Here is an 11,765-nt window from a genome sequence, read left to right on the forward strand (position 1 = left end):
TTCTTCAAGCTGTCTGAAAAAGTCTTTCTTTCTGGTTGTGGAGACTACTTTCCTTTCTTCATGGGTTGTTTTTCTTGATTTTTTCCATTGCAAGTATTCCTTCCATAATTTTGGATCCACTTTCCACATCGGATTATATGGATCTACTTCTCTGATTTCCACATCTGGGACAGGTGTTGTAGATACAGATATGATCTGAGCATATGGAAGGGTAGTAATCATCTGTGGCAGGTCTGATTCTTTCTGAATTTGATGACTTAGACTATCCGATATATCTCTTATAGTCATTAGCAAGTCTGCATCCCTACCGTCTATGCTTATATCACTACCACGTTCCTCTTCATGTTCCCTAAACAAAATGAGAAGAAACATGAGAATAAGAAAAAAAAATACAATTGTTAGGTATTTATAAACTAGTAAACAATGAATGAAATGTTAACCTTTGGGTTTCCTCTTGACGTTCAGTATGTTGTTCTTCAGTAGGTTGTTGTTGAGTATGTTGTTCTTGAACAACATACTCATTGTCATTCTGATCAGTATGATCATTCCCTTGATTTTCAGTTTGATTCTAACAAACAAATAAAAACGAACATAAAATTAAAAAAATAATGTATTGTTAAACCATCGTGTATATAAAAGTAAACGATCGCGTAACTTTGATAAACGATCGTCTATCGAAGTTAAACGATCGAGTAACTTTGATAAACGATCGTCTATCAAAGTTATACGATCGTTTATCTAATGTATGATGAAAACAAATTTTACCTGGACCAATCTCTCCAGCATCTGCTTCATTTCATACAGCTCCAATGACTGCTTTGTGATTGTGTCATCCATCCTACAGACTATAGAAGTCAGTGTGGATAAATCCTTACGAACTTCTTTTATTTCCTTCTTCAGTTTCTTGTAGGATTTTGAATGACTTCGTTCTTCTTTGTCATTGGACTTCTTTGATCTGAAATGTTTCTTCTTGGTGATTGGATGCATTTCAGACTCCTCAGCCACTGTTTGACTTTGTTCCCTTTGGGGTGAGAGTTGTTCTCTTTGTGGAGATGAGTCTGATTGCTCCAATGATTTGTTGTTCATTGCTCCAATGGATTCATCCTCCTCCATTTGCATGTTATCATCCCCTCGAATTCGACTCTCCATGAAAGCCTTCTCTTGGGTTGACATCTTGAGTTTAGGTTGAACAACAGTCTGCAATGTAATTGTATTATTGGATTGTGTAATTATATTAAACGATGACTGACAGGTTTTACTTACATTTTTGTTGTCGAATATGTTATTCTGCAGCATTTTGTAAGATGGAGCTTGTGTACAATTCCATCTCAATATCCTTGGGATTAATCCCTTACTGTTTCTTGTGGCCAGGTGCTCATTTGCGGTTGAGAGTACTTCATAAGCCCACACCTACAACATTTAAACAAATATGTTAAACTTTGATGTTCAATTGGCATTTACTTAAAGTGTATGAAGAAATAAAAATCACCTGAAAAGCAAGGACGTAGCCTTTGATGTTATAGTATGACACTGCTTTGGAACTTCGTGTCTTCTTCAGCTCGTATGCTTCTTTTTTGCCTTGGAGACTTGTCTTTAAACTGTTGAGCAGACGAGTGTAGAAGAAAGTTGACCAATCGAAGCTTTTAAATGCTTCTTCATCATCAACTCTTCCCAAAATGTCCATGTCAAACTGTGTTTTCTTATCCTTCCCGACCATCACAGTTTCTATAAAGACGGCCAAGGCGACCTTCACAGCATCGTCATCATTTGTAAACTCAAAATTCTTGAAAATTTCCTCAATTTCCAAGCATGTTATTACTTTCTTATTTTCTGATCCGAATAGAAGACTTTGCAGTCGCTTGCTATCGCAATCTTTCTCCAATGGATTGTTTGTTGGCCACAATCCAGTTATGATGTTGAATTCCTTTTGGGTAAAACGGACGTTCTTCCCTAAAACCGAGAAACAGATTCCATCTGCGTTACCGTCTTCAGGTATCTGCCTCAGCAAGAAATGATGGATCAACTGGCCGTTGAATACCATGTTCACATTCAGCAATGGACCAAAAATTGTTTTTTCGAACATTTGCAGCTGGTCCTTGGTCAGTTTATCCTTAATAAGACTGCCAATCTTGTGCACTTGGCATGACACAGTGGCAGGGAAATACTTTTCGCTAGGTACAACCATCCTGAAATGAATATAATATATTGAAGACAGAAGTCGAACCCGAAACCCTAAACGCTTCACAATAATAATATAAGAACACAGTGATAGTTTTTGAAGACAGAAGTTGAAACGTTTGAAATATAAACAAAGGAAAAGTGTAACGTTATAGTAGGAAAAGTTCGGGAAAATACCTTTTAACGTTGACGAAAACTATGGACTGAGACAAAAATGGTCTGAGAGAACAATGGACTGAGAGAAAACGAAGGTGTGATCAGTGCGGTTGTGTATTGCGTAGTGACGAAAAACGAAAAGTGAGAAGGCGGAACGTATATATATATCGGTCGTTTTTACCAAAGGGGCAATATTGTAAATTCGCATACTTTTTTTGAAATGTTGAATCGCGGTTGTAAACAATTCGCGGGTGTCTTTCGTTGTTTCAAAAGATCGTTTAGTTTATGTAAACGATCGTTTAGTTTTTTATAGTCGATCGTTTAGTTAATTTCAAACGATCGATTGGTTGTTTTAAACGATCGTTTAGTTTTGTTCGACCAATCGTTTAGTTTTGTTTAACTGATCGTTTAGTTAATTTCAAGGTATCGATTGGTTGTTTTAAACGATCGTTTAGTTTTGTTTGACCAATCGTTTAGTTTTGTTTCACCGATCGTTTAGTTTTGTTTTAAACTATCGTTTAGTTGTTTTCAAACGATCGTTTGGTTGTTCTTAACCGATCGTTTAGTTATTTTTAAACGATCGTTTACATATTTTTAAACGAACATTTAGTTATTTTTAAACGATCATAAAACCAGTGTTTGTGTTCTTAAATGAATAAGTCAATCGTTATTTTCGTCTTCTTCATCCATTTGGACGCACAGAAAGTAAGAATGTTGGGACAAATCATTAAGAAAACACATCATTAACAAACATTCATTAATTAGTGTAATACTTGGTACATTGGTAGGGAAATTTCTAATCTTGTATGCTCGACTTGTCGGTATATGAAATTGGATTGGTACACGTTAATCTGTTGTGACCTATTTGTTTACACCGACCACACTTATGCAATTTCGGAGCTTCACCAACACTTGGAATCCTCTTTTTCTTCGGTCGACCAACTCTTTTGACTACTTTTGGAGGTAAAACAGTCATATGTACGTAGTCTTCGCTTGTCTTCCAATCTGACTGATTCCCAACTGGGTAGACGGCCTCCGCATATGCAGCCAACAAACATTCATTAGTGTAATAATTAGCACATAAACTATAAACATTTATATTACGAACCCGTGCTGCAGCAATGGCATGTGAGCATGGTAGTTGCTCAGCTTGAAACTCCTTGCAAGTGCATTCTTTAGTCTGAAGGTTTACGACCTCCTCCTTATCTAAATCTTTGACATGAAATTGGTAACAGTCAATTGGGTTGACCTTCATTGTCAAAGCTCCTTCTTGTTTCTTTTGAATAACTAACTCTGCCCATTTGGTCAATGTAGACGTCACTTTAATGCCTTCTTCTCGACGCTCCCAAAACCAACGTTGTAGCAAAGCTCGAACATTTTCAAGGAATGAAGCAATAGGCAAATCTCTAGGTTCTTTCAGTATAGAATTCATGGACTCCGCTATATTTGTTGTCATCATGTTATACCGTCTTCCTGGGCAGTGAACACGAGACCATCGTGCTATTCCAACATCATTTAAATATTTCCCTGAACCATTAGGAAATGAAAGAAGATGTCTCCACGCTTCAACAAACGTTGATTCACGATATGTTCTCGATGCATTATAAAACAAAGTAGCAACCGTGTCATTCTTATATTTATCATGCAAATTTTGACTCAAATGTTGGACACAAAGGCCGTGGAATGCAGATGGGAAAACTGATGAAATACCCTTGGCGAAGCATGTTTTCCGATCTGTCACAAAGCCTAGATTAGGCACCTCCCCTATTGCACCTTTCAATTTTTCTAAGAACCACTGTATTGAGTCATCTGTTTCTCTATCAACTACTCCAAAGGCTAGAGGATAGATCTGATTGTTACCATCTAAACAAACGGCCACTATCAACTGACCCCGATATTTGTTCTTAAGAAATGTTCCGTCCATGACTATGACCGGTCTAATGCAATTTAAGAATCCTCTAACACATGCACCAACAGCCATAAAAAGATATTTAAAGAAACGATCATCTTCGAGTTCCATGTGAAATATTGTACCTGAATTTGTAAATTTGAGTGCTTCACCATATCTACGCAAAAGATTATATGACTCTTCAGGAGACCCTCGCACTCGTTCATATGCATTTTCTCTGGCACGCCATGCTTTCTCATAACTCATATTTATGCCATAGTCTTGCCTCATGTCTTCTATGATATCACGTGGTTTGTATATGCGACCGGGCCCCTTGAATTTGGACTTGATTAATTCTCCAACAACCCAAGATTTTGCTTGCCTATGGTCACGATTCAAAAACTCAAGAGAACATGAATGAACTTTCACATACTTTTTAATCTTGAATATATTTGAATCCTTCAGTCTAACCGCTCGCAATCTCCAACCACACTTGTTGTCGATGCATCTAACGAAAAGAACCTCTTTTGTAGACTTTTTTACTACAAACTGAAAATTTTTTTTCATTGCCAACACACTTAATCTCATTGACAAATCTCTCTTGCAAAAAAATATTTGTCCTACATCCAACTCTTCACTTGTAGAGCTTTCTTCCGACCAGCCACTTCCTTTTGTCTTCAACTTCCGACTAGAGGACCTGTAGTCAACTTTACCTTTTCCTTTGCAATCTTTTGTAGGAGCATCTCTTTGTTCTGGGATGTCAAACAATTCATTGTACATCTCAACTGACTCCAATGTAAAAGTATCATCTATTGAATGATATGACTCATATGATTCCCATATAGCCGAATTGGTCCCTATCATGTTATGACACAAGCCACCCTCGACTTCACCAATATCAACTTCATTCTCATCTAATCTATCCATTCCAATTGGAGGAGGATGAGGGTTTAAATTTTGAACTTGGTTGCTCCCAGATACTGAATTGTAATCTTTGTTTAACACTTTCATGCTTCGATTGCTTGTAGGCTCAAACGATAGGTATAGGGGGACCTCCAATGGATTTTCACTAAGAATATAAAACTTCAAATCACGGTCATTGCTTAACTCAAATGGAGGAGCTTCCTTTTCCCCTTTGATCTCATATATACATCTTATCTTTATGTCAAACTTTGTAGGGTCAACTTCTGCAAGGTCATATAGTTCAGACTGTAAATCTTTGTGTGTTATTTCTTTAGGGACAACAATGCCTTTTAACACTCCTCCTTCATATTTTCTTCGTCCCTCATCCCATTCACCACCGTGACGCACTAAAATCCGAACATGTGCCATCCTTAAACTACCTTAAGTACTTTTGTATCTTAAAAAATTGATTTGAACTTAAGAACCTACAAAATGCGTGCAAGATGTAAAGAAATGAATTAGGAGGTGTACCAATTTGATTTTGAAATAAATAGTGGAAGTTTGGAACGTGCGAGATGTGTGCGAGATGTGTGCGAGATACGTGCGAGATGTGTGCGAGATACGTGCGAGATAAAGCATGAGGGCCTAAGAGAGTTACTAAACATGCAAAGAATAGCTCTAAATGGATTAGGAGGTGTACCAAGTTGATTTTGAAATAAATAGTGAAAGTTCGGAACGTGCGAGATGTGTGCGAGATACGTGCGAGATACGTGCGAGATAAAGCATGAGGGCCTAAGAGAGTTACTAAACATGCAAAGAATAGCTCTAAATGGATTAGGAGGTGTACCAAGTTGATTTTGAAATAAATAGTGAAAGTTTGGAACGTGCGAGATACGTGCGAGATAAGTGCGAGATAAAAAAAAAATGCGAGATAAAAAAAAAAAACCTTAATTCCTTCTATTCCTATTGCTTACTCCTCCTCTATTTGATCCAACTAAATCCTCATCCTCTAGTTCAATTCATTTTTCACTAGCCATTGAACATTGAACTTTCTAAGAACCTAAAACCAAAATTTGACTAAACTAATTTACGGCAAATAAGTCCAATTCCAAAAACCAGACAATTACGGATGAAAATAGCACCAAATACCCTAACAAACATTTACTTACAGCAGATAAATTGAAAATCGGTTATACATGAAACTCACCTAAATAAGACGCTCGAAGTTGATTGAATGGTCCGAATAGGAGCGACGAAATGCACTGGACAACGACCGACGAAGGGCAAGCGACGAAGGGCAAGCGACGAAGGGCAAACGACGATGGGCAAGCGACGATGGGCAAGTGACGATGAACAACTGACGATGGCCGGAGTAGGTTCAAGTGTTCTACACGAAAGAAAAGAGAAGGGAAACGGAACTATACGCGAAAGAGAACGAATCAGAGAAGGGAAAGCAACGTGGAAGAGGGAAAGGAAAGGAAGGGCATTTTTGTCTATTCACACCCAAATTGTCCTAAAAGTCTTTCTTTTGAAAACTTGTCCCAAAATTCATTTAAATCTCTTTTTTTAACCTATTTTTGGCAATTTCCCAAGACACTCCCCTAGATTATAGTACTTTTTTTAGTTTTTTCTGTAAACTAAAAATTTAGGTTTCTCCTAAATTGTGATTGAAATCTAATGAATATGGTCAGGCTCCCCTTGAAGAAGTAATTGAACTTATCTCAATTTACTAAGTCTTTTTTAAATCTCTTATCACGAATACACCTTGTGTTGTCATTGAAGATATCTAAGAAAGTAACAACTTTGGAATCTCTATCTTTAGTAGTAGATTTTTAGAGAGTGGAGAGATGTTTTTTCTCTCTAAATTTACTGCAACTGTTTGCCCTTTACACTCCCCGGACACAATCAAGCACACTACATCGATAGCAGAATGGCAACATCACCCATTAATGGAACATACAACAACCAGTCAGATATCATCAATTGGGAATTTAGAAAGCTACCAACATCTTTAAAAGATACTACTCAATCTAACTTTACTACTCACATCCTCTACTATCAATAGTACTTTCTTTATCTGTTATGACATACATGGTCGTCTTCAAGCACCTTTCCCCGCAACTGTCAGATTGAAAGAAAAGATTTTGGACTCTCCTTGGACAAAAACACCAATGCAATAAGATTCTGGATAACGGAAATGAGGGCCCATAAGTCTTTTTTAATCCTCTTCTCTATGGAATCTCTGAATTGGCCTAAAACCACAATGAAAATTCTCATTGAAAAGCCAAAGAAAAACAGATTCTTCATAGAAAAAAGGTTCCATGAATTCTGCTATTGGGTAAGGAAAATAAGAAACAGGAATGAAAACATTGCAGAGGTTTTCAGCATTGATCAACAATGAAGGAAATGTTGCATTTTAGTACTTGAGGGAGCAGCCACAAGCAGATAGGTTTCTTTCCTGTCTATGATCAACCCGGACGTTGAAACTGAATCAAAGGCACGTCCACCTATTGATCACCTCTACCAAAAAGGTAAAAAGCTATGCATCCTCAGACTCAGATTAATCTAGGAAGTCCTATACAAGGGCAGTCTCAGAGAGCTATTCAAGTGACTCAAGCTCCTGCTCAGAAAATAGAAAGGCAAGATCAGTCAAAAAATTACCCCTTAAAAATGCAGTTGTGATCACCAGGAGGTACTTCCACGATGACTGAAAAATCATCATGAACAGTCTTAGAAGACAGATTAAATCAACCTTCTCATATCACCCCTTCCACGCAGAAAAAGCTTTGATCACATTCTTTGAGCCATGGAATGCAAAGTCCCTATGTAGCAAAGCAGGGTGGACTACAATGGGTAAATTCCATATTAAGTTTGAATTCTGGTTTTTAGAGAAACATGCAGGCCAAAAATTAATCCTAAGCTATGGAGGGTGGATCTCTTTTCGGGGCATTCCAATCCCTACCTGGAACATGAACACTTTCACACAAATAGGAAATGCTTGCGGGGGCTTTATTAATGTAAAAAAAACTGCTATTGGAAAATCTTATTAAGTTAAGATCAAAATAAGATAAAATTATTAGGGTTTTATCCCAGTTGCAATCAAAATAAAAGACAAGGATGGACATTTCTTCGTTGTACACACTATCACTATTTGTTTAGACAAATGGTTGGCTGAACGCTACATTAAAATTCATGGATCTTTCAAGAGATAGGCAACCATTGATTTCGATGAGTTCAACCTTAAAGCTGACCAGTTCCAATTTGCTGGAGATTTGGCAATCCAGACTGACGAATTTAAAAAGTTAAATAATAGAGCATTAATGGGAGAGTTGACAGATGCAAAAAATCCCAAATTAGCCAAGATAATAATGCAAGGAATCCTATAAAATCTGGCAAAAAGGATTTCAAGAGGCTGAAATTGAAAAAAAGATGGACGGAAAAAAGGAACGAATTAATTTCAAGCAATGATGAGGAGAGTAATGATGAGGAGCATTTAATGGAACAAGTTAATGAAGAAGATAACGAATCTTCAAAAGTGAGTGGCAAGAGAAAGGTTTGTTTTATTTCTCTAAAAAATAAAATAATTTTCTATGATCTAAATCTTGCTCCAGCTAAGCAGACTGATAGTAATGAGTCATAAAAAAAAGCAGAAACCATGGCAAAAGAGGACAACATGGATTAAAAGCCCAAAAAAGGAGTACAAGCCAAAGCCCACTATTTCTAGTCTAATCATAAAACCAGTCTAAATGGCTTTCGATGAAGACAAACATAGTTGGGGGGAGGGGCGGGGGGGAACTCACTATAGACTCGGGTGGTAAAAGAAACACTTGACATGATTCTTCACAAGGATGCAACTCCAAACATAAGCAGCTCAGACAACGAAGAAAGAGTCTTACAAAGAGAATTTTCTGGAGTTGAGGGAAAGAATGAAGATGAAAATGATGCTTTGAAGATAAAACTAATCAAATGGCTCAAGGAAAACAATCTAAAATTGGTTGCTTCAATTATGGGGGACACACAGCAAAATGTTGAGGAAAATGTCTCGGAACAGGTTGGGATTATGGACATCAGAAAAAAGGATCTTGGGGTAATGTTAGTTTTAAATGAAAATTCTTGCATGGAATGTAAGGGGTTTAGGCTCATCCCTTAAAAGAATGCTTATAAATAAAGCTAATTCCTACTATGATCCTGATTTTGTTATCATTACTGAAACTAAGATGCCTTTCATTAAGAAATCCATTATCATATCCATATGGAAGCTAAAAGTTACAAACTTCATATACAAAAAAATCAAATGGAAATTCAGGAGGCATTTTAATTGATTTGAAACACAAGTTGGAGAATTATACTGAAGGCAAATTTACATTAACGACTAATTTCTCCAACCAAGCCATCCCCTGGTTGCTAACAACCGTTTATGGTCTAGCTAAAAGACGAGAGAGGAATGTTTTTAGAGAGAATTAAGTGACATTTCCTCAATGTGTACCAATGGATGGCTTATTGGGGGCGATTTTAATGTGGTTAGATGAAGATAGGAAACTAGTGCTAGAAATCCTGCTACTTTCAGCATAAATCGTTTCAACAGTTTTATCCTTAAAAACAACCTTATTGACACTCATTTGATCAACAACAAGTTCACTTGGTCAAATTTAAGGATAAATCCAGTACTGTCAAGATTTAATCGTTTTCTATATAACACTCATTGGGAACAATCTTTCAATTCTCATTACTCTAAGACCCTCTCCAGAACCACTTCTGATCACTACCCTGTGGTACTTGAAACATCTGAGATCAGACGGGGCCCCTCTCCTTTTTGCCTAAACAATATACATTTGAACGATGTAGATTTTAAGAAAAATATCAAGTCATAGTGGGGTAACACAAGCCAAGAGGGGTTCCCTGGTTTTGCTTTCATGCAAAGGCTAAAATAGCTAGTTAAATTCATAAGAGGCTAGCAAAATAACAAACTTATGTACTCTAAAACACAAAAGCTAGCTTTGCCCGAAGAGATTGACTCCATAGAGAAGCTCGAAGCCCAAAATTTGATAAGAAACACTCAAAGCAAAAAAAGGAAAGCTCTGAAAGTCGATCTAACAAACCTGGAAAGAAGGGAAGCTCTATATTGGTCTTAACGGGCTAAAAAGTTATGGATCAAAGAAGGTTATGAAAACTTAGTCTTCTTTCACAGAGCCTGCTTTGTTCAGCAAAAAAAAAAAAAAAAAAAACTACAATATCCAAAATCATTGATGAACAAGGGATGGAATTCAACTCCAATGCCATCATGGTAGAAATATTTGTGAACCACTTCAACAAAATTTATATTGGAACTGATAATCCAAGATTCATCATTGACAACCTTGAGTAGAGGCCAATAAACAGCAAACACCACACCAACCTATGTGCTGCCTTTGAGGAAGATGAAATCTATTATTGTTATTATTATAAATAATCCCCCTCAACTTTTCTCTTCTCCAAACACTAGCCGTCGCCACCTACAATCTCGATTTCTTTCGTCGTCGGTCGTTGCATAACAAGCCATTCTTGTGAACCTCTTGTTCGTGAGACTTCCAACGCGCCCCCACGGATTCCGTCGATCTTAGCCGCACGAATCCACATCAAATCAAACTTGGTCCAACCGTCCATCGATCTCAAGTGGCAAGTCGTCGTGTAACTACCGTGTGTAGACCTCCACTCATTCGTTAGTCGCATCTCCCTTCGTTCGTTCGAAAGTCCTCCGATCTAGCCGAGCGAGTGTCTCTGTCTTCGAGCCTAGACCCATCCGAGTCATCGAGCTGATCCTTCCCCTCTCTCAGCCGTGCGTGCCAGTTGTTCGAGTCGCTGCTTTCTTCGAGCCGACCTCGCCCGAGCTGATTTCCTTGAAGTAAGCTGAGCCGCGCACCCCCTCTTTTAGCCGTTTAAGTCGTGTCTCCTTTCTCTCACAAGCCAAGCTTCATTTTTTTGGTATTATTTGAGCCATTTGGAGTAAGTTGTTGGTAAGTTTTTGATTGGTTCTATTGGTATGCCAAATATTTAATTTTTGGCTTAAATAAATTTAAGTTTGTGTTTAAGATTAATAATTTTGGATTTAAGATTAGTTTTGCGACTGTTTGAAGGTGTATTTTGACAAATTGTGGATCGATTAATTTGTGGGATTTTTCTAAGGTTGAATTGGTTTCAACCTGAATTGTTGGTAAGTCAACTTGGGAAATTTTAGTGGTTGACCATTAAATTATTAATTAAGGTTACTAAAATGTCCTTTATTGTTTAGGATTTGGAAGACTCTCAACCGTCAACTAGAAAATAATTGTTTTAGCTAATCTCGAGGTAAGAGATTCTACTACTGGACCTTCGAACCGAATTTAAAAGACTGCATGTATTTACAATTATGCATTGATGGTAGCTAAAATGCATAATGCGATGTTATTGATGATGATTGGTATTATGTTGATGATGATGACTAATGTTATGTTGATGACAATGACTGACATGTTTATGATGATTATGATATATGATATATTAATCACATGCTTAGGGACATTATGATTAATATTCATGTCATATTATAATGTTTCATGCTTTTGGATTGTCGTGTGTCTGTTAAATTTCTTACTCCACCTGTATTGTGATCCTATCTATGGGG

The sequence above is a fragment of the Cucumis melo genome, chromosome 9, assembly GCF_025177605.1.
Source record: "Cucumis melo cultivar AY chromosome 9, USDA_Cmelo_AY_1.0, whole genome shotgun sequence".
In the NCBI taxonomy this organism is placed as follows: domain Eukaryota; kingdom Viridiplantae; phylum Streptophyta; class Magnoliopsida; order Cucurbitales; family Cucurbitaceae; genus Cucumis; species Cucumis melo.